The 23,221-nt window shown below is 34.1% G+C and overlaps 1 pseudogene; it reads left to right on the top strand.

Moving 5' to 3' along the window:
• Positions 1-22,811, top strand: part of LOC125268427 — a 41,515-nt pseudogene extending 18,704 nt beyond the window's left edge.
• The last annotated feature ends 410 nt before the right edge of the window (positions 22,812-23,221 follow it).

The following is a 23,221-nucleotide window of genomic DNA, read 5'->3' on the forward strand; positions in this document are numbered from 1 at the left end:
TTGGAGGGATGTCATTGGGGACAACGATCGGTTCATCTTTTTTTTCATCAGTATAGGTGGTTCTCAGATACTCTTCTACTTGGTCTTTTGATGTTTTTAAGAAACCACTCTTCTCCTTTGAGAATATGCCTTTCACAAACTTAAAAGGGTCTTTGTAGAAATCGGTTCTGGCTTTTTCTTTCTTCTTCCGGCGCATTCGTAGGCTTTCTGCTCGGCGGAGTTTTGAGAGCCTGTGCTTTAGATCCTCTTGAAGGAAGTTGATACCTCCCCTTTCTTCTGCTGTCGCCTTTCTCCACAACTTTCGTAGCCGTCGCCTCTCTTTCACAAGTTGTTGGATTTCTTGCAGCCGACGGGACATGGGGGCAGGAAGCATGTGTTTCTTTCTAACTTGCTCCTTCACTCCATATTTCTCCTCTCCGTAACTGTAGATAAGGTCACCCATCTTCTCCAACTTCTTTTTGGCTGATCCTTTGATGCTACTTAGGATAAGGCTTAACTCTATATTGATGGTTTCCCACTCCTTGCTGTTAGACTCTGGCCATTTCACCAACGGCTTACGTCCTTGCATGTTTTCTTTTTTGCGGTGGGCTGGTTGTTGTCTTGGACTGGTGATTCTGCCTGATGCTTCCTCCTCGTTCCCTGGGGTGCTGATTCTCTGCGGACTGTGGGTTTCTTCCTGCCGCTGAGTTTCATCCGACTGATTTAACCTTCTTCCTGACAGAATCCAGTTAATGCGGGGCCCTGGGTTGGTGGTTTTCAGACATTTCTTCTGTCCATGATGTACCTTAAGACCATGGGTTGATGTTACTTTCTCCCATCCACACACGCAAGTCTGAAGAACATGCCAGCTGCTGGCTTCTCAAGAGTTTTACTACTTCTTTCATTCAATGTCGTATCCATTCCAAGGGTCTTTACCGGGAGGTCAGTCTGTGAGTCTTCTTGCGTCCCTGCTCTCGCAGACTCTAGGAGTATTCTTCTTTTTGAACTTTTTGTAGCCAGATAAGGTGGCTCTTATGCCCTAATAGGGTGACGGAGCCTGCTGCTATGGGTAGCTAGCCCATAGCAGCCCCGTTGGGGTCTTTTTCCTCCTGTCAGCTGTCTCTCCATGCTGTCACACGGTCTTTCCCTTGTCGTCAGCTGCGCTTTCACAGCAGTCACTGGGTTTTCTTCCAGAAGATCAGTAAAGCTAATAGAACTAGATGTTTCAATCCCTTAAGTAGGAAACTCTTGATAGAAACAGTCAGTATGGAGTGAGGGAAAGAAAAAAAAATAAATTTTTAATACAAATAATACAAGCTGCTTTCCAATCCTCATCTGAAATTTCAAATCACAAGTTTTCCTTCCCTGCATTCAACTTATACTGTGAAACAGTGAGATGTCAGCAACCCATAAAATTCAGATATGATACCCTTTCTCAAATTATCCTTTATCATAATTTATCGGGATCTGGTAAGGACATTATCTTGATTTGCTTTAATAAAGCTTCTAATCTGGAGGTATTTGAAAAAATGCTTCATATTGAGGATAAACTTAAGCCTCAACTCCTCAAAAGACATCATAATATCAGAATCTGTCAAAGATCTTGAATCATTTTAAGTCCCTTCGATTGCCACAATTTTAATGTAGCATCCGCTCTTGCTGGTGCAAAGAACCAATTACCCCATATTGGACTATATTGAGATATCGAATTGGAGTCTTTTAAATATTTTTGTACATCATACCGTATCTTTAACATACGTTTTACAATTGGGTTTTTAGTTTGTTTCCATAGTTTTTTTTTTTTTTTTTTTTTTTTTTTGCTGTGTCTGAATATATGAATGAGGGAAGAGGTAGGGTTAGATTGTGAGATTTCATTTCAGTCCAGTGTGGAGACTCACTTGTTGAAAAGAACATAACAGACCTCAGCTGTGCAGCCCAGTAATACCACAATAAGTTTGGACATTTTAAGCCCCTTCTGTCAAATGGTAAATAAAACAAAGACAAACAAAGTCTTGCCCTCCTATATGAATCTGACAAACATAATTTTTGAGAACAAATCTGAAGGTGGTGAAAGTGGAATATTTTGAAATAAGTAAAGTAGTTTGGGTAATATATTAATTTTTAAATTATTAATTCTCACAATTATAGATACTGGTAGTGACATCCATCTATCAAATGACTTTTCAACATTTCTTAGTCAGTTTCATTTGTCTGTGTTTATTGGTTACAATGGTTACTCATTAGTTCATTGATTTACACCTGCGGCCTGTACCATGATGGTAGTTGAACAAACTCAGGGTTATAGAATTAGTTTTGAGTTGACAAAACCAAACCACTCCAATCCGGCTTTGTTGGTACCATGATGTTGATCATCAACTTTCTCTGTTAACTCAGGCTTTGATCCTGAGTTTGTGGAGCATGTGCACATGAATGTGTGACATCAGTGGTGAACAGCCAATCACATTCCTTGCAACAGAGAAAAACTATGATTCACTTCTCACACGAGAGCCAGCGTGATTCAAAACTCCTTTGCTGAAAATGAAGAATTTAAACACATTTACACTAATGGAAAATACTTATCTGTGAAAGAGGACAAATAAAATAAATGATCTTTCTCTATCAGTGCGAGTGAAAGTTGTGAAGTTAGTTTATATAGTTGATAATATATAGCGATATAGACTCAAACATACATGGTCACATGTAGTCATATTTAATTTTCTTTTACACCTTGTTTATATTACATATGATCTCTATATATTAATATTCATTGAAACTAAATGCTTAATAACAACTGTTAAAATAAACATGCATGTGTATAATAAAAATATAGATCATATAATTATACAAATCATATATAAATCATAAAAATATTAAGTTTTAACTAAGTAATTATCATTAAAACCAGATAATTTCATTGTTAAATTTTTGTTTTTACTATATAATGACCTTTAATTTGGAGGAAGAGAAACTGGGGGAGTGACTTTATTGTGTTGGGTGTGTCAGTGTCACTTAGCTTACATCTGATTGGTCCAATTTCAGTTTGAGATCTCTAAACCAGAACATAACCTGCCCTGGAGCAGGTTTGCCGTGGAGCGTAAGTTACTATGCGATGAACACCGCTAAAAGTCAAGTTACTTTCATGGTACCTAAAACCCAGGATTGGCGCAAACTAATCTGAAACTTACCTGGCTAGCCAGCTAATCCAGCTTCATGGTACAGGCCCCTTTTCTGTTTTCCACCTTGTTAGTTTGTGTATATCTAGCCCTCAGTTTGTGCTTGAGATGGTTTGTTATTGTCATTCAAGATTGCCTAGTTGCCTGAGAATTTATTTTTATCTTTAAAAGTAAATAAAAAATACAAACTTTAAATAAGGTAATTCCTGATCTGATCTGTGTCATGAACCGAGACTGAAGAGTGTGTCATTGTTCTCTACAGGTTGAGTAACTGTAATATCACAGATGAAGGTTGTGCTGCTCTGACTTCAGCTCTGAGATCAAACCCCTCACACCTGAGAGATCTGGATCTGTCTGAGAATAAACTAGGAGATTCAACAATGAAGCTTCTCTCTGCTGTACTGGAGAATCATCACTGTAAACTGGAGAAACTGAGGTAAGATCATCTCTCTACTAGTCACATGATCTCAGACACATTCTCCAGTAGTTTCTAGTGTGATTAAATCAGTGTTTGAGATTATAATCAACATTAATAAATGTTTTTCATTAATCATATTCAGTAGCAGCAGAATAATATGTGAAGCTGTGTAAGAGCCATGTTTTATATTTCAGAATTTATATTTTCACATTTAATATGTAAATTTGGTTTAACAATGTTTTTGTTAATTTGAATATATTTCTTTGGTTTATATTTATTCTTACTGCACATGAAAAGGTAACTATGCACATGCAGTAAAGATTCAGACGCACGGAGGGAAAACAAAAAGCTTTGACTGTTATCATAATTGTAATACAGCATAAACTGGCTCAAGTATAGTATCTTTATCACTGATAAAAATTATATGCTTGATTTACTTAAAAAATATAATGAATTCTTTTGCATAATTTTATGACGTAGATCTAACAAGACTATTCTTTGTACAAACTACTTAATTTTTCTGTTTGTTGAAATAAAATTTGCACATAAAGTTAACTTAATTTTAGCATTGATCTAGTCATTTGTGTGTGTGTGTGTATGTGTGTGATCTACACAACTTTAAGAATTCTAAATGTGTATTTTTGATTGAATCCAACTTAATTTTTACATTTCAATTTTACAAATTTCAAGTGCCCAGCCAGCAGAGCCATGTGGGGCCCAAATGGGCTATCTAACTGGGACCCAGCCAGTTTTGCACCCAGTTTCCATGTAGGCCCCACATGGATTTGCCCAAATGAAATGAACACTGCTTAGTGTGCACACTACAGGCTGTTTAATGTAACACTTAATCAGTGTTGGAGGTAATGAGATAATTAAGTGATTGAATAATGATTTTGTATTAGTGAAGAACACCTGCTGTTAACAAGCATAATCACTGAAGGAAAGAGAAACACAAGAACTACTTCCAGCCACAGCCTTGGATGAAATCAACTGAAGATAAAATACATTACATCTCTCAAGATCTGATTAAACAACTCCACAAACAACATTAGCTTCACTTATTACTAACCAGACTGACTTTATTTCTGTCAGACATCTACAGAATCTACATACAATCTTTGACGCCTCGGGAGTGAGAACGGGTTGACATTCACTGAGTGAATATTATGAAAATAGAATATATATTTCTCGCTAAAAATGTAATCAAACCTTATTTTTATGCAGAAACAAACTCAAAATATTGTTCATAGCAACCAAAACGTAGCAGTTTCACATTATTCTGGCGAGATCAGATAAATATTTACTTAATATATTCGTATTAAGAATTAAGAAGAGGCTTAGATGTTGATTACTTATTTGAAAGTAATAGTTTGATTTGATGTTACCATTGTGGCGATTAGTGTGTGCTTTAGTCAGGCTCCTGACTTTTTAACATTAGTTTTTCTCTTGACAGCTGTGTCTGTTTGTTATGGCGAGAACAGCAAGAGAAAATATAATCAGATGCTGTAAGCTGATTGATGATAAGAATATAATCATCATATATTGGCTTAACTCATTGATATTATGTGGGAGGTTTATACGGGTAGTATGTTATTAATTCTGTTTTATTGTTATGATTCTACAGCAAGAGAATAATAGAATTTAATCAGAACATCAAACGATTTATAACACACCATTTACATATTTTGGGCTCCTGTGAGTTTTACTCGCACACAGACATGAAGAATCAGCATATGAATCTCAACAATGGTGACATGCTTCAATGGTGCAATGCATTCTGGGTGCCTCATACAAAACTCATCCATGGCTCCCAGAATGCATTGCAGCATGAAGCATGTCCCCATTGTTGAGAATCATATGCTGATTCTTGATGTCTGTGTAAGTGAATCTTGCAGGAGGTTTGAAGTGTTTAGTGAACAATGTGTTTTTCAAATTTTCTGATTAAAACATTTTTAGTGTTATAATTCTAGAGGAGATCCAGCACAAATTTAAACACATTTTGCTCATAAAAATCTCATTCATTAGATCAATGAATTAAGCCACTAAATGATGACTATATTTTTATCATTTAGCAGCCGACCACATTGTCTCTTGTTTTTCTTGCCATAACAAACAGCCAGAGAAAAAATTAAAAGTTATAGTTAAGAGTCAAACTGCCTAACTGAAGTAAGCGCTGACCTCGATCACGGTGACATCAAACCAAACTTATTTTCAACAAATCATCAACATCTAAACCTCTGGTAATTCTCAATAACAACTTTTGTAGATGAATGTCAGAAATAAAGTCAGTCTGGTTAGTGATAAGTGAAGCTGGTAATGCTGTTTGTGGAGATGTTTAATCAGATCTTCAGAGATTTAATGTCTTTTATCTTCAGTTGAGTTCATCGAAGGCTGTGGCTGAAGTTGTAGTTCTTGTTGTTTCTCTGTCCTTCAGTGATTCTGCTCGTTATCACCTAATTATCTCATTAACTCCAGCATGTTTCTGTGTTTCATTTAACAGCCTGTAGTGTGCACACTGAGCAGTGTTCATTTCATCTGGGCAAATCCATGTGGGGCCTCCATGGAAACTGGGTGCAAAACTGGCTGGGTCCCAGTTAGATAGCCCAGGTCAAACCCATTTGGGCCCCACATGGCTCTGCTGGCTGGGCTGTGGGCGGAGGTTAGTCAAAAAACTGTTTTAGTGACGTCATTAAAGAAGGAAGTAGAGGGATGTAGTCCAAACTGGCCATTCGATGTAGGCAACTTCTGTTAAATAAAATATCTCGCTTGGCATTTAACTTTGAGCTTTAAAATTTTACAGATTTTATTTATACTCTAACAACAACATCACACACTAACTAAAGTTTGAAACATGGGATCACGAAGAACGGGACCTTTAAGTTCAGTCCGCGTCTTCGTCTTCGTCTTCGTTAGGAATGCAAGGGGTTTCCAGACCAACAAAACAGGAAGGGGAGGTTTTTTTTTGTGTGTGTGTTTTTTTTTGTTTTTTGTACCGAGCGAGTAAATAAAACAAGGTATTGTTTGTTGTGCGTGTGTACCTAAAAAGCTTGGCTGGGATTACTTAGATTAATTTTGTAAAGGAATAAAATACACATTGTCTTGTGTTTTGAACAAATGCAGATTAATTCAAAACTAGATATATTAATGTAAAGACACAAACTTAACATTTTATTGTTGATATCACGCATTTTAATTACTTAACATTTACATCCACTCAGATTAATTTTTTTCAGTGAATAAGTTGTTGAGAAGACATCGCTGTGCAAGAGGATTAGCTGTATTTAGGAAATATGATTCTTTATTTACTTGGAAGAATAAACCATGATAAAGTATACTTGTGAATACAAGATGAGAAGATACGCATCAACTTGTGGAATAACTAAAAGACGCTCAAATGTCCCGTACAAGCTGATTTCATCCATATTCATGTTTCTTCACATCACATGGCACCCATTGAAGATGCAGAATCAACATGTTCTCTTGATCCTTTCTCTCATTATAAGTGTTAGATCGTATTTATTTACACCAGTGCACAGCAAAGGAAAACTAAATAAAAATAATAACTGTAAGCAATCAAATAATGCATGAACAAAAATACTATGATTAATTATCAGAAAAAAATTATATAATGCAGAAAGAGCAAAACAATTATGAAATAACTAATAATTGAATGGAAAATAGAATTTTTTTCACATTGATATTATTTTTGTATTCACTGTGTCTGTCTTGCCTGTTACTTTAAACACATGACTTTATATGCAGTATGTGGCTTTTTAACCCTTTCACTGTCACTTTCTGCATGTCTTTATGTTTGTGAATTCAAATCAAACACTACCAAACTGGCCATACTACTTCTGAATAGGTTGTCTACTCAATAAATTGTATGAAAATTCTGGAAATATATAATTTAGATCACTCAAACCATACATGGAAATGGAAGAGTCATTAAATGGTCATCAATGAAGCCCGAGTGTCATCTAGTGGAAAAGTTTGGTACTGCACCCAAACAAAATTATTCTGAAAGCTTTTTTTTTTAATATATATATTAAATATATTATTAATATAAATGTATATAAAATATTAAAAATATAATTTTACATTTTCGTAAACTTCTATAACTTTTCACTTTCATTATTCTTTTCACTTCTACAGTGATCTGCCAAGTGTCTCCATTAAAAAGAGACCAAATGTGGGTCTGTGCTTCAGAGTATTCAAGATTTTTAACAATTTAAAAACCATAAGACTTTTGTTTATCTTCAGAACACAAATTAAGATATTTTTGATGAAATCTGGAGAATCTAAAAATGTAAATATATCTATAAATGTCTGTCAAAAATATCTACAAATGTAAAAAAAAAAATATGATCTGAGACTGAAGAGTGTGTCATTGTTCTCTACAGGTTGTGTAAGTGTGATATCACAGAGGAAGGTTGGGCTGCTCTGACTTCAGCTCTGAGATCAAACCCCTCACACCTGAGAGATCTGGATCTGTCTGAGAATAAACTAGGAGATTCAACAATGAAGCTTCTCTCTGCTGTACTGGAGAATCATCACTGTAAACTGGAGAAACTGAGGTAAGATCATCTCTCTACTAGTCACATGATCTCAGACACATTCTCCAGTAGTTTCTAGTGTGATTAAATCAGTGTTTGAGATTATAATCAACATTAATACTGTTTTATATTAATTGTATTCAGTCTCTACACAAAAATATGTGCAACTGAATTCATTCATATTCATGTTTCATTATTGAAGGCCCAGTATCAACATGTCCTCTTGATCCTTTAAGTTTTTATGACTGTCATATTTATTTAACCAACACACAACAAAGCAAAACTATAAAAATAAAATAATGCATGATCAAAAATACTATGATTAATTATGAGAAAAAGATTTAGGTGCAGACAGCAAAAAAGAATATGTAATAACTGGTAATTTAAGGGGAAAGTGAATGGCGATTTCGAAATACTGCTTCAGGAAGCTTTGAAACCTTCATGCGGATTCACTGGCTGCATTTACACTGCAAGTCTTAATGCACAGATCCGATCTTTCAACCATATCCATTTTTTGGCCCGTCTGTTTACATTCACTTTAGATGCAACTGGTATGCAATATCTGTGTTTACATTAATTCCCGTCCAAAATGATTGTCACTGATAGCTTTACATGCACATGGTAGACCCTCAGGTCTTGAATGGCCGTGCTATTAAAATTATTTCACATCGGGTTGCCATGTTTACCTGCCAAAATGGATAATTTAACAGCTGTTAGTGTCATGGATGTTTTGCAGCACGAAATCGAATTAAGATCAAATATAGACTGAAAAATAAAGCTAGGCTGATTTCCGAGCAAACGTCATCCTCGCCTTGTGGCGGCTTGGAATTCCAATGGGGATTGGATATGGGTGTTTAGATGTAGGTCGCATGTCCAGAGATCGGATATGTATCTGATTTAAAACCACCATTTGGAAGTGGCTCAGATCAGATGCAAAAAAATCGGATCTCGTGCGGATTTTTGTTTACTTGTGTGCAAAAAATTCCGATCTGTGTCAGATGTGAGCAAAAAAGCGGATCTTTTGTGCCAGTGTAAAAGCAGCCACTGAGAACCACTGAGCAAGTGTTTTACCTGATCTCTGATCACTTTTATATATTTGTAGACATTTTAATTAGACATTAGTATAATTAAAAGGAATTATAGTAGTTAATAGTAGTTAAAAGGGGAAATTGATTTTATTCACATTTATATTATTTTAGTGTTTTCTGTCTCTTACTTGTTACAGTTAATGCATGACAGTACATGGCTTTTTAAACACACACACACACACATGAAAATAAAAAAATACACACTTTAAATAAAGTAATCTTTAATCTACTTATGAACTGAGACTGAAGAGTGTGTCATTGTTCTCTACAGGTTGTGGTGTTGTGAAATCACAGATGAAGGTTGTGCTGCTCAGACTTCAGCTCCAGGATCAAACCCCTCACACCTGAGAGAACTGAGTCTTTCTATTAAAGAACTAACAGATTCAACAATGAAGATTCTCTCTGCTGTACTGAAGAATAATCACTGTAAACTGAGGTAAGATCATCTCTCTATTAGTCACTAGGGTTGGGAATCGTAAGACATTTTCAGGTTCTGCCTAATGATTCCATTAAAATAATTAAACAACTAATAAAAAATAGTAGTAAGGGAAAAATGCACAATACTCAAACAGTCCTGTTTGTGTGTATTATTCTTATAAAATGAATTTAACAGACTGCTAATGTCATATTCGATAACACTTTACAATAAGGTTTATTAGTTAACATCGGTTAAGTACTTTAACTCAAACTAATAATGAACTACATTTCCACAGCATTTATTAATCTTTGTTAATGTTAAAGGTGCTTTAAGCGAAGTCTCCTCACTATCCGCTAGCTGCCTGTCCCCTGAACACACTGTAAAAAAACGCGGTCTCTGTAGTTGCCACAAGCTCCGAAAACGGCAACAAAAACAAACTGGTGCAGCCTGGGCCTGTTTCAGAAAGGAGGTTAAGTGAAAACTCTGAGTTTGTTAACCCTGAAATGAGGGAAACTCTGGGTTTTCTGTTTCAGAAAGGGAGGTATGTCAAACCTGAGAAAGCAGGGTAAGTCAAGCCTGTTTCTGAAAGAGAGGTAACTTCTACTCAGAGTCAGTTACCATAGTAACTTACTCTGTGAACCTAACCTGGTCGGGAGCAGGTTTTCTTCAGTAAACCCAGAGTTTCCTTCGGTCTCCTCCCCCTTTTTAAAGTGCAAGTGATGTTTAAATAGTTAACTCATTCATTCACACTGCAAAAATGAGTATTTTTCATCCTATTTCAAGTAAAAAATATTTAAATATTCTTAAATCAAGATGGAATCACTTGTAGTAGAACCCATCATTCAAACACTTTTAAAATAGACTTATGCCCCTGGTTTCACAGACAAGGCTTATGCTAGTCCTAGACTAAAATGCATGTTTGAGCTGTTTTAACTAAAATGAACTTGTACTGACATATCTTAAAATATGTCACTGCCATTGTTTTGTATCAAGATGCACACCAGTAATGTTTTTTTCTTGTGAACGTTAATAAAAGATACTTAAATATCCTAATGGACAAAGGCCTAATCCTGGCTTAGGCTAAGCCTTGTCTGTGAAACCGGGCCATGATGTATTTCAAATATAAGATTAATATATAATGAATATATTCAAAATGTATTTATAATTTATTGCCTACAACATTACAAATTTTGTATATATTTACCTATATTATTCTTATATTTTAATGAGTGTATTTCCATGTCTGATGAGTACATTTAAAGGTGTGTGAAAGATGGGTTCAAGTATACTACAAGTGGTAACTAAATACATTTTTTAAATACAGAGATATTATGTTAAAAGCACATTTTAGTTCAAATTCATGGTGTCTCAAAATAGCACAGTTGAGTACACTTAGATATTCTTATGATTATATTAAGAAGTACTAAAGTACAGCTTTTACTATATTAAGTACAAAATAAGTGCACTGAAATAGAGCACTTTAAGTACATTATGGAAGTGTACTGTGTACTAAAATAAAGTGTATTTTACTGCACTTTTTTCACCTGGAGGAAAATGTACTTATAACTAGTACATTAGTAATATATTTGTACAAAAATCAATGTCATTTAAACTTAGGATTATTAACAAATTTTAAAGCATTGAAAGCACACTTTTAACAAATACACTAACAAAACTCCTCTGTATATTTTTGTGGTAAGTATACTTTATTTCATTGCACTAAAAATCAATTTTAGTAGTAGTGGTATTTAGTATACTTTTCCAAGTGCAGTGAAGTACTACTGAAGTACAGATATACATTAAATTAGTGCATTTATAGTGTATAACTTTGACACTTTTATTTAGCACCAAAATAAAGAATGTACTACAAATGTACTTGCTTGTATTTAAGTATTTTTTTTTTTAATGCACTCAAGTATACTTTTTTTTCTTCTGGGTATTACTAAGTGCAAATTTACAGTAGCTCCTCCCACCAGTGTCACACCAGGTTAAAACTGACCCATGTTCTAGTGGCTGCAGTGGTGTAGGCAATAGTGTGTTGTGTGCAGAGGATTAACTTGTGATGTGATTGACTGTCAGGGTCAACAACAGGCAGGCAAACACAATGACAAATGCTCAGAAATTCAAACCGTAGTAATACAAGACTAGACAAGTAATGTTTTTTTGCCCATCTTCTGGAAAATGCAGTTTTAAAAGTAAACAAAAATTATCACTTTTACCAGTAAATGCTGTTTCACTATTTGAGTTCCACTATTTGCTATGTGCTATTTGAATGACTGAAAGACATCTTTTCACAAGTTTTTTAGTCAGTTGGATTCATGTCTAAATATTATGAAATATGTATATAAATTGTATTTATTTATTTATATATTTATTTATTTATATAAATTTTAAAAATATGATAAATCCTCCAAAAACTGCACAAATATTGAGTAAAAACATTAACAAACAGAGTAAAATTACGTTTAAAAAAAAAAAAAAAAAAAAAACTTATTTTGTTACGAAATTACATTTTGTTGCCTGGGGTCTGTGGAGACCCCAAAGACCCTGAGTGTACTTCCTAAACGAAGACCGCACAAGGGTTAAAATCAAGAGTTGTATTTGTTAACATTAGTTAATGCACTGTGAAGTAACATGAACAAGCTATATTTTTATTAACTAACATTAACAAAGATTAACAAATACATTAACAAATGTACTCATGGTTAGTTTATAAATGAACCTTATTGTAAAGTGTTACCACAAATTAGATAAGATGCTTGAACACACATATAAGATTCAGACGGGTGAAACAGAATATTTTTGTAAGTTGGATTTATAAAGACTTGTTTCTGAAAGAATGATTCAGTGATAGACACATTTTTAACAGTAATTTGTTGCCACCTAGTGGCGTAACAATGCAATCTATACAGTCATTATTTGAAGTCCTACTTTCCAAAGGTAATTTATTATATTTTGATCGGTAACATCAGCGTTTCTATCTGAATAATAAACTCTTGTATACGTCTGTGATAATAGGAATATGTGTCACACAGAAGTGATTCTGTGCATTTGAAAAGATTGTGAAGCTGTTTCTACACACATGACAATCTTCAGATCAGTGGCAGTGCGAACACAGATTTGAATGCCGTGATTTTATTTTTGTCAAAGGGTTAATATACATGGGTGAATTGTTGTCATTTAGGAATAAGATCATGTGGGTGATGAAATCGAGAACGCGACCTTTTAGCGCAATGTAAAAATGAATCAAAATAAAAACTGTAAACAATCAGATAATGCATGAACAAAACTACTATGATTAATTATGAGGAAAAAATTATATGGTGCAAACAGATCAAAAATATATCATAACTGCTAATAATTGAAGGGGAAATTGATTTTCACATTTATATTAATTTAGTTTTTTTTTTTTTTTTTTTTTTTAGTATTTCCTGTGTCTATCTTACTTGTTACAATTAACACATGACAGTTCATGGCTTTTTACACACACACACACTCACACACACACACACACACACACACACACACACACACACACACACACACACACACACACACACACACACACACACACTATCCTTGTAGCACTTTCCATAGGCGTGATGATTTTTATACTGTATAAACTGTATTCTGTCCCCCTACACCATAGATAGGAAAGTTCTGGCCTAGAGAGCCGCTGTCCTGCAGAGTTTAGCTTCAACCCTGAAAAAGAAAAAAACACAACTGCTTAAAGAGCTTGATTAGCTTGTTCAGGCGTGTTTGATTAAGGTTGGAGCTAAACTCTGAGACTGAAGAGTGTGTCATTGTTCTCTACAGGTTGAAGTGACTGTAATATCACAGATGAAGGTTGGTGCTGCTCTGACTTCAGCTCTGAGATCAAACCCCTCACACCTGAGAGATCTGGATCTGACCTGGAAATAAACTAGGAGATTCAACAATGAAGCTTCTCTCTGCTGTACTGGAGAATCATCACTGTAAACTGGAGAAACTGGAGTAAGATCATCTCTCTACTAGTCACATGATCTCAGACACATTCTCCAGTAGTTTCTAGTGTGATTAAATCAGAGTGTTTGGGATTATAATCAACATTAATAAATGTTTTACATTAATCATATTCAGTAGCAGCACAATAATATGTGAAGCTGTGTAAGAGCCAAGTTTTATATTTTCACATTTAATATGTAAATTTGGTTTAACAATGTTTTTGTTAAGTGAATATATTTCTGGTTTATTTTATTCTTATGCACATGAAAAGGTAACATATGCAGTAAAGATTCAGACACACAGTGGGAAAACAAAAAGCTTTGACTGTTATCATAATTGTAATACATCATAAACTGGCTCAAGTATAGTATCTTTATGAATAAGTTGTTGAGAAGACATCGCTGTGCAGGAGGATCAGCTGTATTTAGGAAATATGATTCTTTATTTACTTGGAAGAATAAACCATAATAAAGTATACTTGTGAATACAAGATAAGAAGATGCACATCAACTTGTGGAATAACTAAAAGACACTCAAATGTCCCGTACAAGCTGATTTCATCCATATTCATGTTTCATCACATCACATGGCACCCATTGAAGATGCAGAATCAACATGCTCTCTTGATCCTTTATCTCATTATGAGTGTTAGATCGTATTTATTTACACCAATGCAATCAGCAAAGGAAAAACTGAAATAAAAATAATAACTGTAAGCAATCAGAATAATGCATGAACAAAAATACTATGATTAATTATCAGAAAAAAATTATATAATGCAGAAAGAGCAAAACAATTATGAAATAACTAATAATTGAATGTGGCTTTTTAACCCCTTCAATGTCACTTTCTGCATGTCTTTATGTTTGTGAATTCAAATCAAACACTACCAAACTGGCCATACTACTTCTGAATAGGTTGTCTACTCAATAAATTGCATGAAAATTCTGGAAATATATAATTTAGATCACTCAAACCATACATGGAAATGGAAGAGTCCTTATATGGTCACCAATGAGTGTCATCTAGTGGAAAAGTTTGGTACTGCACCCAAAATCATTGTGAAAGGTTTTTTTTATTATTATTTATTTATTTATTTTTATAAATATTGCTCTCAAATTTGGAACAACTTGTTCCCTTTTTTTTTTTTTTTTTACTTTGATTTTATTGCAGTTTTAGAGTTGCACATGTTTTGTAAAATATATAAATTTATATAAAATTTGAAAATATAATTTTACAATTTTCGTAAAACTTTTATAACTTTTCACTTTCTAACACTTTGAAATACAGCCTTTTACATTCATATACCATTCTTTCGAATTCCATACAACCAAACGTGAGATCACTTTATCAAAAAAACCCCCCAAATTTTTAACAAACAAACAAACAATTAATTTCTGTTTAAAATATTTTATATGTAACACACACACACATACATTTGACACACATTTAGAATCTAAAAATGGAAATGGCAAATATCTGTCAAAAAATTAAACATTTAAATAAGGTAATTCCTAATCTGATCTGTGTCATGAACCAAGACTGAAGAGTGTGTCATTGTTCTCTACAGGTTGAGTAAGTGTAATATCACAGATGAAGGTTGTGCTGCTCTGACTTCAGCTCTGAGATCAAACCCCTCACACCTGAGAGATCTGGATCTGACTGGAAATAAACTAGGAGATTCAACAATGAAGCTTCTCTCTGCTGTACTGGAGAATCATCACTGTAAACTGGAGAAACTGAAGTAAGATCATCTCTCTACTAGTCACATGATCTCAGACACATTCTCCAGTAGTTTCTAGTGTGATTAAATCAAAGTGTTTGGATTATAATCAACATTAATAAATGTTTTACAATAATCATATTCAGTCTCAGTACAGTAATAACTGAAGCTAATTTCATTCATATTCATGTTTCATCACATCATATGGCACCTATTGAAGGCCCAGTATCAACATGTCTTCCTTGATCCTTTAAGTTTTTATGACTGTCATATTTATTTAACCAACACACAACAAAGCAAAACTATAAAAATAAAATAATACATGATCAAAAATACTATGATTAATTATGAGAAAAAGATTTAGGTGCAGACAGCAAAAAAGAATATGTAATAACTGATAATTGAAGGGGAAAGTGAATGGCGATTTCGAAACACTGCTTCAGGAAGCTTTGAAACCTTCATGTGGATTCACTGGCTGCATTTACACTGCAAGTCTTAATGCACAGATCCGATCTTTCAACCATATCTGTTTTTTGGCAAGTCTGTTTACATTCACTTTAGATGCAACTGGTATGCAATATCTGTGTTTACATTCATTCCCGTCCAAAATGATTGTCACTGATAGCTTTACATGCACATGGTAGACCCTCAGGTCTTGAATGGCCGTGCTATTAAAATGATTTATATATTTCACGTCGGGTTGCCATGTTTATCTGCCAAAATGGATAATTTAACAGCTGTTAGTGTTATGGATGTTTTGCACACGAAATCGAATCGAGATCAAATATAGACTAAAAAACAAAGCTAGGCTGATTTCCGAGCAAACGTCATCCTCGCCTTGTGGCGGCTTGGAATTCCAATGGGGATTGGATATGGGTGTTTAGATGTAGGTCGCATGTCCAGAGATCGGATATGTATCTGATTTAAAACCACCATTTGGAAGTGGCTCAGATCAGATGCAAAAAAAATCGGATCTTGTGCGGATTTTTGTTTACTTGTGTGCAAAAAATTCCGATCTGTGTCAGATGTGAGCAAAAAAGCGGATCTTTTGTGCCAGTGTAAAAGCAGCCACTGAGAACCACTGAGCAAGTGTTTTACCTGATCTCTGATCACTTTTATATATTTGTAGACATTTTAATTAGACATTAGTATAATTAAAAGGAATTATAGTAGTTAATAGTAGTTAAAAGGGGAAATTGATTTTATTCACATTTATATTATTTTAGTATTTTCTGTCTCTTACCTGTTACAGTTAATGCATGACAGTACATGGCTTTTTAAACACACACACACACACACACACACACACACACACACACACGCAAATAAAAAAAATACACGCTTTAAATAAAGTAATCTCTAATCTACTTATGAACTGAGACTGAAGAGTGTGTCATTGTTCTCTACAGGTTGAATAAGTGTGAAATCACAGATGAAGGTTGTGCTGCTCTGACTTCAGCTCCAGGATCAAACCCCTCACACCTGAGAGAACTGAGTCTTTCTATTAAAGAACTAACAGATTCAACAATGAAGATTCTCTCTGCTGTACTGAAGAATAATCACTGTAAACTGAAAACTGTAAGATCATCTCTCTACTAGTCACAAGGGATCTCAGACACATTCTCCAGTAGTTTCTAGGTGATTAAATCATTGTTTGGATTACATTTAATTTACATTTACATTTATTCATTTGGCAGACGCTTTTATCCAAAGCGACTTACAAGTGAGGAATAAACAAGCGAGTCGTATGACGAGGCAAATAGACAAAAGTGCTCATAATACAAGTTATAGGCAGTGCTCAGATTATCCTAAGCTACAATAGAGAGGAATTAGAGGAAGTGAAAGGATAGGAGTAAGAGTAAGGATTATAATCAACATTAATACTGTTTTATATTAATCATATTCAGTAGCAGCACAATAATATGTGAAGCTGTGTAAGAGCCATGTTTTATATTTCAGAATTTATATTTTCACATTTAATATGTAAATTTGGTTTAACAATGTTTTTGTTAATTTGAATATATTTATTTGGTTTATATTTATTCTTACTGCACATGTTCAGTGACATAATTTTTGCAGGGCACATGAAAAGGTAACTGTGCACATGCAGTAAAGATTCAGACACACAGTGGGAAAACAAAAAGCTTTGACTGTTACAGCATTGTAATACATCATAAGGTGGCTAAGTATAGTATCTTTATGAATAAGTTGTTGAGAAGACATCGCTGTGCAAGGATTAGCTGTATTTAGGAAATATGATTCTTTATTTACTTGGAAGAATGAGCGCATGCGTAAAGTAACTTGTGAATACAAGATGAGAAGATACGCATCAACTTGTGGAATAACTAAAAGACACTCAAATGTCCCGTACAAGCTGATTTCATCCATATTCATGTTTCATCACATCACATGGCACCCATTGAAGATGCAGAATCAACATGCTCTCTTGATCCTTTATCTTATTATGAGTGTTAGATCGTATTTATTTACACCAATGCACAGCAAAGGAAAACTAAGTAAAAATAATAACTAAGCAATAAGAAAAAAAATTATATAATGCAGAAAGAGCAAAACAATTATGAAATAACTAATAATTGAATGGAAAATTGATTTTTTTCACATTGATATTATTTTAGTATTTACTGTGTCTGTTAATTTAAACACATGACTTTCAGGGCCGGCCCAAGACTTTATTGGGCCCTAAGCAGAATTTTATTTGGGGGCCCCTCGTTAACTTAAGATAAACAGTATCTTATTATATAAAAAATAAATGTTAATTTACAAAACGCACAATATTAAATCACATACTTAAATAAAGACATAAAATGAACAGATCAGGTGGATCTGTAACAAGATAACAATAATAAATGTATTAACATTAAAGGAATAGTTCACCCAGTGAGTTTCTTTCTTCTGTTGAACATAAAAGTTATTTTGAAGAATGTGGGTAACTAAACAGTTGCTGGTCCTCATTGACTTCTATAGTGTATTTTTTCTATTAAGTCAATGGGGACCAACAACTGTTTGGTTACCCACATTCTTCAAAATGTTCAGCAGAAGAAAGAAGTTAATACAGGTTTGGAACAACATGAGAAAGAGTAAATAATAATTTTTCATTTTTTGGGTGAACTATCCCTTTAAGGACAAGCGGCAGCATTTAATATTAAGCTGCTGTCACTTTAAGACCTGCACGAATATAATTAATCTGTTAAAGCAAATTTTCTCTTTGTATTTTGTTGTTTGTTAACATTCATGAAACAGAAAGCAGCAAGCCTGCTGTGACTTTAAGACACATCCGTTTTCTTTGTTTGCATTACCTAAGCCATAAGAAACTGTGTTTACAAGGACATTTTGACATAATTCTGCGTGTATATGTCCGTTCAAACACAAATATGCGGACTGGTCTGAACGCAATTCGGTGTTCATGTGCGTCTGCGCGGCTCCGTGTGACAGGACCTAAACACATGTAACTTTGGTTACATCATTGCACATTCCTTTGATATGACTATTGTGGATACGCACATCGCACATATCGATGCTAAAACGATGCATTGTGCAGCCCTAATGTCCATATGAATGTACGTCGAGTTGTACAGTTTATTGGGACGGAGGCACTAGAACTGAAACTGATCAAGCTGTATTCTATGTCTTGGGGGCCCCTGGTGGCTACGGGGGCCCTAAGCAGCCGCTTAGTTCGCTTATGCCTAGAGAGCCGGCTCTGATGACTTTAGATGCAGTATGTGGCTTTTTAACCCCTTCAATGTCACTTTCTGCATGTCTTTATGTTTGTGAATTCAAATCAAACACTACCAAACTGGCCATACTACTTCTGAATAGAGCTTGTCTACTCAATAAATTGCATGAAAATTCTGGAAATATATAATTTAGATCACTAAACCATACATGGAAATGGAAGAGTCCTGTATATGGTCACCAATGAAGCCCGAGTGTCATCTAGTGGAAAAGTTTGGTACTGCACCCAAACAAAATCATTCTGAAAGATTTTTTTTTGTTTTTTGTTTTTTTTTTTAAATATTGCTGCAAATTTGGAACACAACTTGTTCCATTTTTTTTTTACTTTGATTTTATTGCAGTTTTAGAGTTGCACATGCTTTGTAAAATGTATACATTTATATAAAATATTAAAAATATAATTTTACATTTTCGTAAACTTCTATAACTTTTCACTTTCATTATTCTTTTCACTTCTACAGTGATCTGTCAAGTATCTCCATTAAAAAGAGACCAAACGTGGGTCTGTGCTTCAAACTATTCAAGATTTTTATCAATTTAAAAACCACAAGACTTTCGTTTATCTTCGGAACACAAATTAAGATATTTTTTGATAAAATCTGGAGAATCTAAAAATGTAAATATATCTATAAATGTCTGTCAAAAATATCTACAAATGTAATAAATAAATACATAAATATATAAAATTTGTGTCATGATCTGAGACTGAAGAGTGTGTCATTGTTCTCTACAGGTTGAGTGATTGTAGAATCACAGATGAAGGTGGTGCTGCTCTGACTTCAGCTCTGAGATCAAACCCCTCACACCTGAGAGATCTGGATCTGTCCTGGAATAAACTAGGAGATTCAACAATGAAGCTTCTCTCTGCTGTACTGGAGAATCATCACTGTAAACTGGAGAAACTGAAGTAAGATCATCTCTCTACTAGTCACATGATCTCAGACACATTCTCCAGTAGTTTCTAATGTGATTAAATCAGAGTGTTTGGATTATAATCAACATTAATAAATGTTTTAACATAATCATATTCAATAGCAGCGGAATAATATGCGAAGCTGTGTAAGAGCCATGTTTTATATTTCAGAGTTTATATTTTCACATTTAATATGTAAATTTGGTTTAATTTTTTGGTTTTTGTTAATTTGAATATATTTCTTAGGTTTATATTTATTCTTACTGCACATGTTCAGTGACATAATTTTTGCAGGGCACATGAAAAGATAACTATGCACATGCAGTAAAGATTCAGATGCACGGTGGGAAAACAAAAAGCTTTGACTGTTATCATGATTGTAATACATCATAAACTGGCTCAAGTATAGTATCTTTATGAATAAGTTGTTGAGAAGACATCGCTGTGCAAGAGGATTAGCTGTATTTAGGAAATATGATTCTTTATTTACTTGGAAGAATAAACCATGATAAAGTATACTTGTGAATACAAGATAAGAAGATGCGCATCAACTTGTGGAATAACTAAAAGACGCTCAAATGTCCCGTACAAGCTGATTTCATCCATATTCATGTTTCATCACATCACATGGCACCCATTGAAGATGCAGAATCAACATGTTCTCTTGAGCCTTTATCTCATTACAAGTGTTAGATCGTATTTATTTACACCAATGCACAGCAAAGGAAAACTAAATAAAAATAAAAACTGTAAGCAATCAAATAATGCATGAACAAAAATACTGTTTAATTATCAGAAAAAAATTATATAATGCAGAAAGAGCAAAACAATTATGAAATAACTAATAATTGAATGGAAAATTGATTTTTTTTTTTCATATTGATATTATTTTAGTATTTACTGTGTCTGTCTTGCCTGTTACTTTAAAAACATGACTTTAGTATGTGGCTTTTTAACCCCTTCAATGTCACATCCTGCATGTCTTTATGTTTGTGAATTCAAATCAAACACTACCAAACTGGCCATACTACTTCTGAATAGGTTCTCTACTCAATAAATTGTATGAAAATTCTGGAAATATATAATTTAGATCACTCAAACCACTCAAAGGAAGAGTCCTTATATGGTCACCAATGTGTCATCTAGGGGAAAGGTTTAGTACTGCACCTAAACAAAATCATTCTGAAAGCTTTTTTTTTTTATTAAATATATTTCCGTTTTATTGATGTTTTGTAAAATAAAATTATAAAAATATTGAAAATATCATTTTACATTTTCGTAAACTTCTATAACTTTTCACTTTCATTATTCTTTTCACTTCTACAGTGATCTGCCAAGTGTCTCCATTAAAAAGAGACCAAATGTGGGTCTGTGCTTCAAACTATTCAAGATTTTTAACAATTTAAAAACCACAAGACTTTCGTTTATCTTCGGAACACAAATTAAGATATTTTTTGATGAAATCTGGAGAATCTAAAAATGTAAATATATCTATAAATGTCTGTCAAAAATATCTACAAATGTAAAAAAAAAAAAAAAAAAATCTGTGTCATGATCTGAGACTGAAGAGTGTGTCATTGTTCTCTACAGGTTGAAGTGGTGTGATATCACAGATGAAAGTTGGGCTGCTCTGACTTCAGCTCTGAGATCAAACCCCTCACACCTGAGAGAACTGGATCTGACTGGAAATAAACTAGGAGATTCAACAAAGAAGCTTCTTTCTGATCTAAAGGCTGATCCACATTTTAAACTGGAGAAACTCTCATACTAATGTGAGTATATTTTCATTTAGAGTTCATATAATTAAAAAATAAATGACTGATATTAATATCTCTGCCTTTTTTAAATGGATCTCCTGATGTGATATGACTTCAGTAATGACTCCATATGTGCCTGTCTGTGTGTTTATTGTAGGACTGTCAGCATTTAGATATCAGTTCACTAGATCACAGAGGAGTTCTCCGCTGTTGTGAACAGTTTTAGCCGCTGGTGACTGGCAAACTGAAAGACGATTTCAACTGACACAATTTCAGCCACAATGGATGTTTTCTACCAGGCCCAAAGATTGCTTACTGCAGCCCAGAGCACATCCATCTAGCACATCTTCATCATGAACCATTTGCATTTCAAAGGTGTTTAACAGCCGGTGAGACGTTTTCCTGCTGGCAGGCTATTTTGAATCACTGAAACAAACTCCAAAATGTTTTCCTTTTTGGTCACATTTTGTTCAAAATTGTCACAACTGTTCTAATTTTGCTTGAAGTGTTCATGTTCTTTGAAGTTCATTCATTCATTTGCTCTGTATCTCTGTAAGAATAGTTGACTTGTTTGGCAGTCATTGCATGCCTAAGAAAGTCAGCAAGAGATCTGGCGACACACTGTGTTCAGACCATGTTTTGCTCACTGGATTTTGCTCTGTATTCCTGGATTTGCTCTCTCACCTTTGGATTAGAGGTCAAATGATTGATGATCAGCATCCTCATCATTGCCACACACTTTTGCTGGTTATCCATGAAAGAACTTTTATCTCAGTTTTGTCTGTTGTAAGAGTTTGCGTTACCACAGTATTTTCTGTTGTGATCCGGTGTTATTTGATTGGTTCTTGTTCTGTGGTACTTATTTGTATCCAGTGCTCAATGTTTTGTAAATACAGAAAAACTACAGTAAACACAAAAGAGCTCTTATCACAACATGATCATGTTAGGCTTCTCTCAGGTGGAGAAAAATGCCTTCATTACTGTACACAAGACTGTGTAACATTACAGTAATTACAAATAGCTTACCAATAAATACATATAGTTACTGTAAATGGAGAATCTCAAAAGAAATTTCCACAGGTTTATATAGAATTTCTGCAACTGACATTTAGCGGTCAAATATTTCTGAACTCTGTTTGGGGAAACACTGTATCCAGGCAACAGATCCCCTGAAATCTCTTTATTTGAGAAAAGCACTAGAACAATGAACTTTAAAAAAATATGAACATTTTTACACATTTAAATGCACACGGTACAGGAAACAATGTTTGGTGTCGTTCATTAAAGGGTTAGTTCACCCAAAAATGAAATCGTCATCATTTACTCACCCTCATGTTCCAAACCTGTAAGACTTCCATCTTCAAAACACAAATTAAGATATTTTAATAAAATCAGATTTCTGTACTTCTGTTGACAGCAACGCAACTACCACTTTGACGCTTCAAAAAAATTAATAAAGAGA

Source organism: Megalobrama amblycephala, linkage group LG5 (assembly GCF_018812025.1).
Source record: "Megalobrama amblycephala isolate DHTTF-2021 linkage group LG5, ASM1881202v1, whole genome shotgun sequence".
Lineage (NCBI taxonomy): Eukaryota > Metazoa > Chordata > Actinopteri > Cypriniformes > Xenocyprididae > Megalobrama > Megalobrama amblycephala.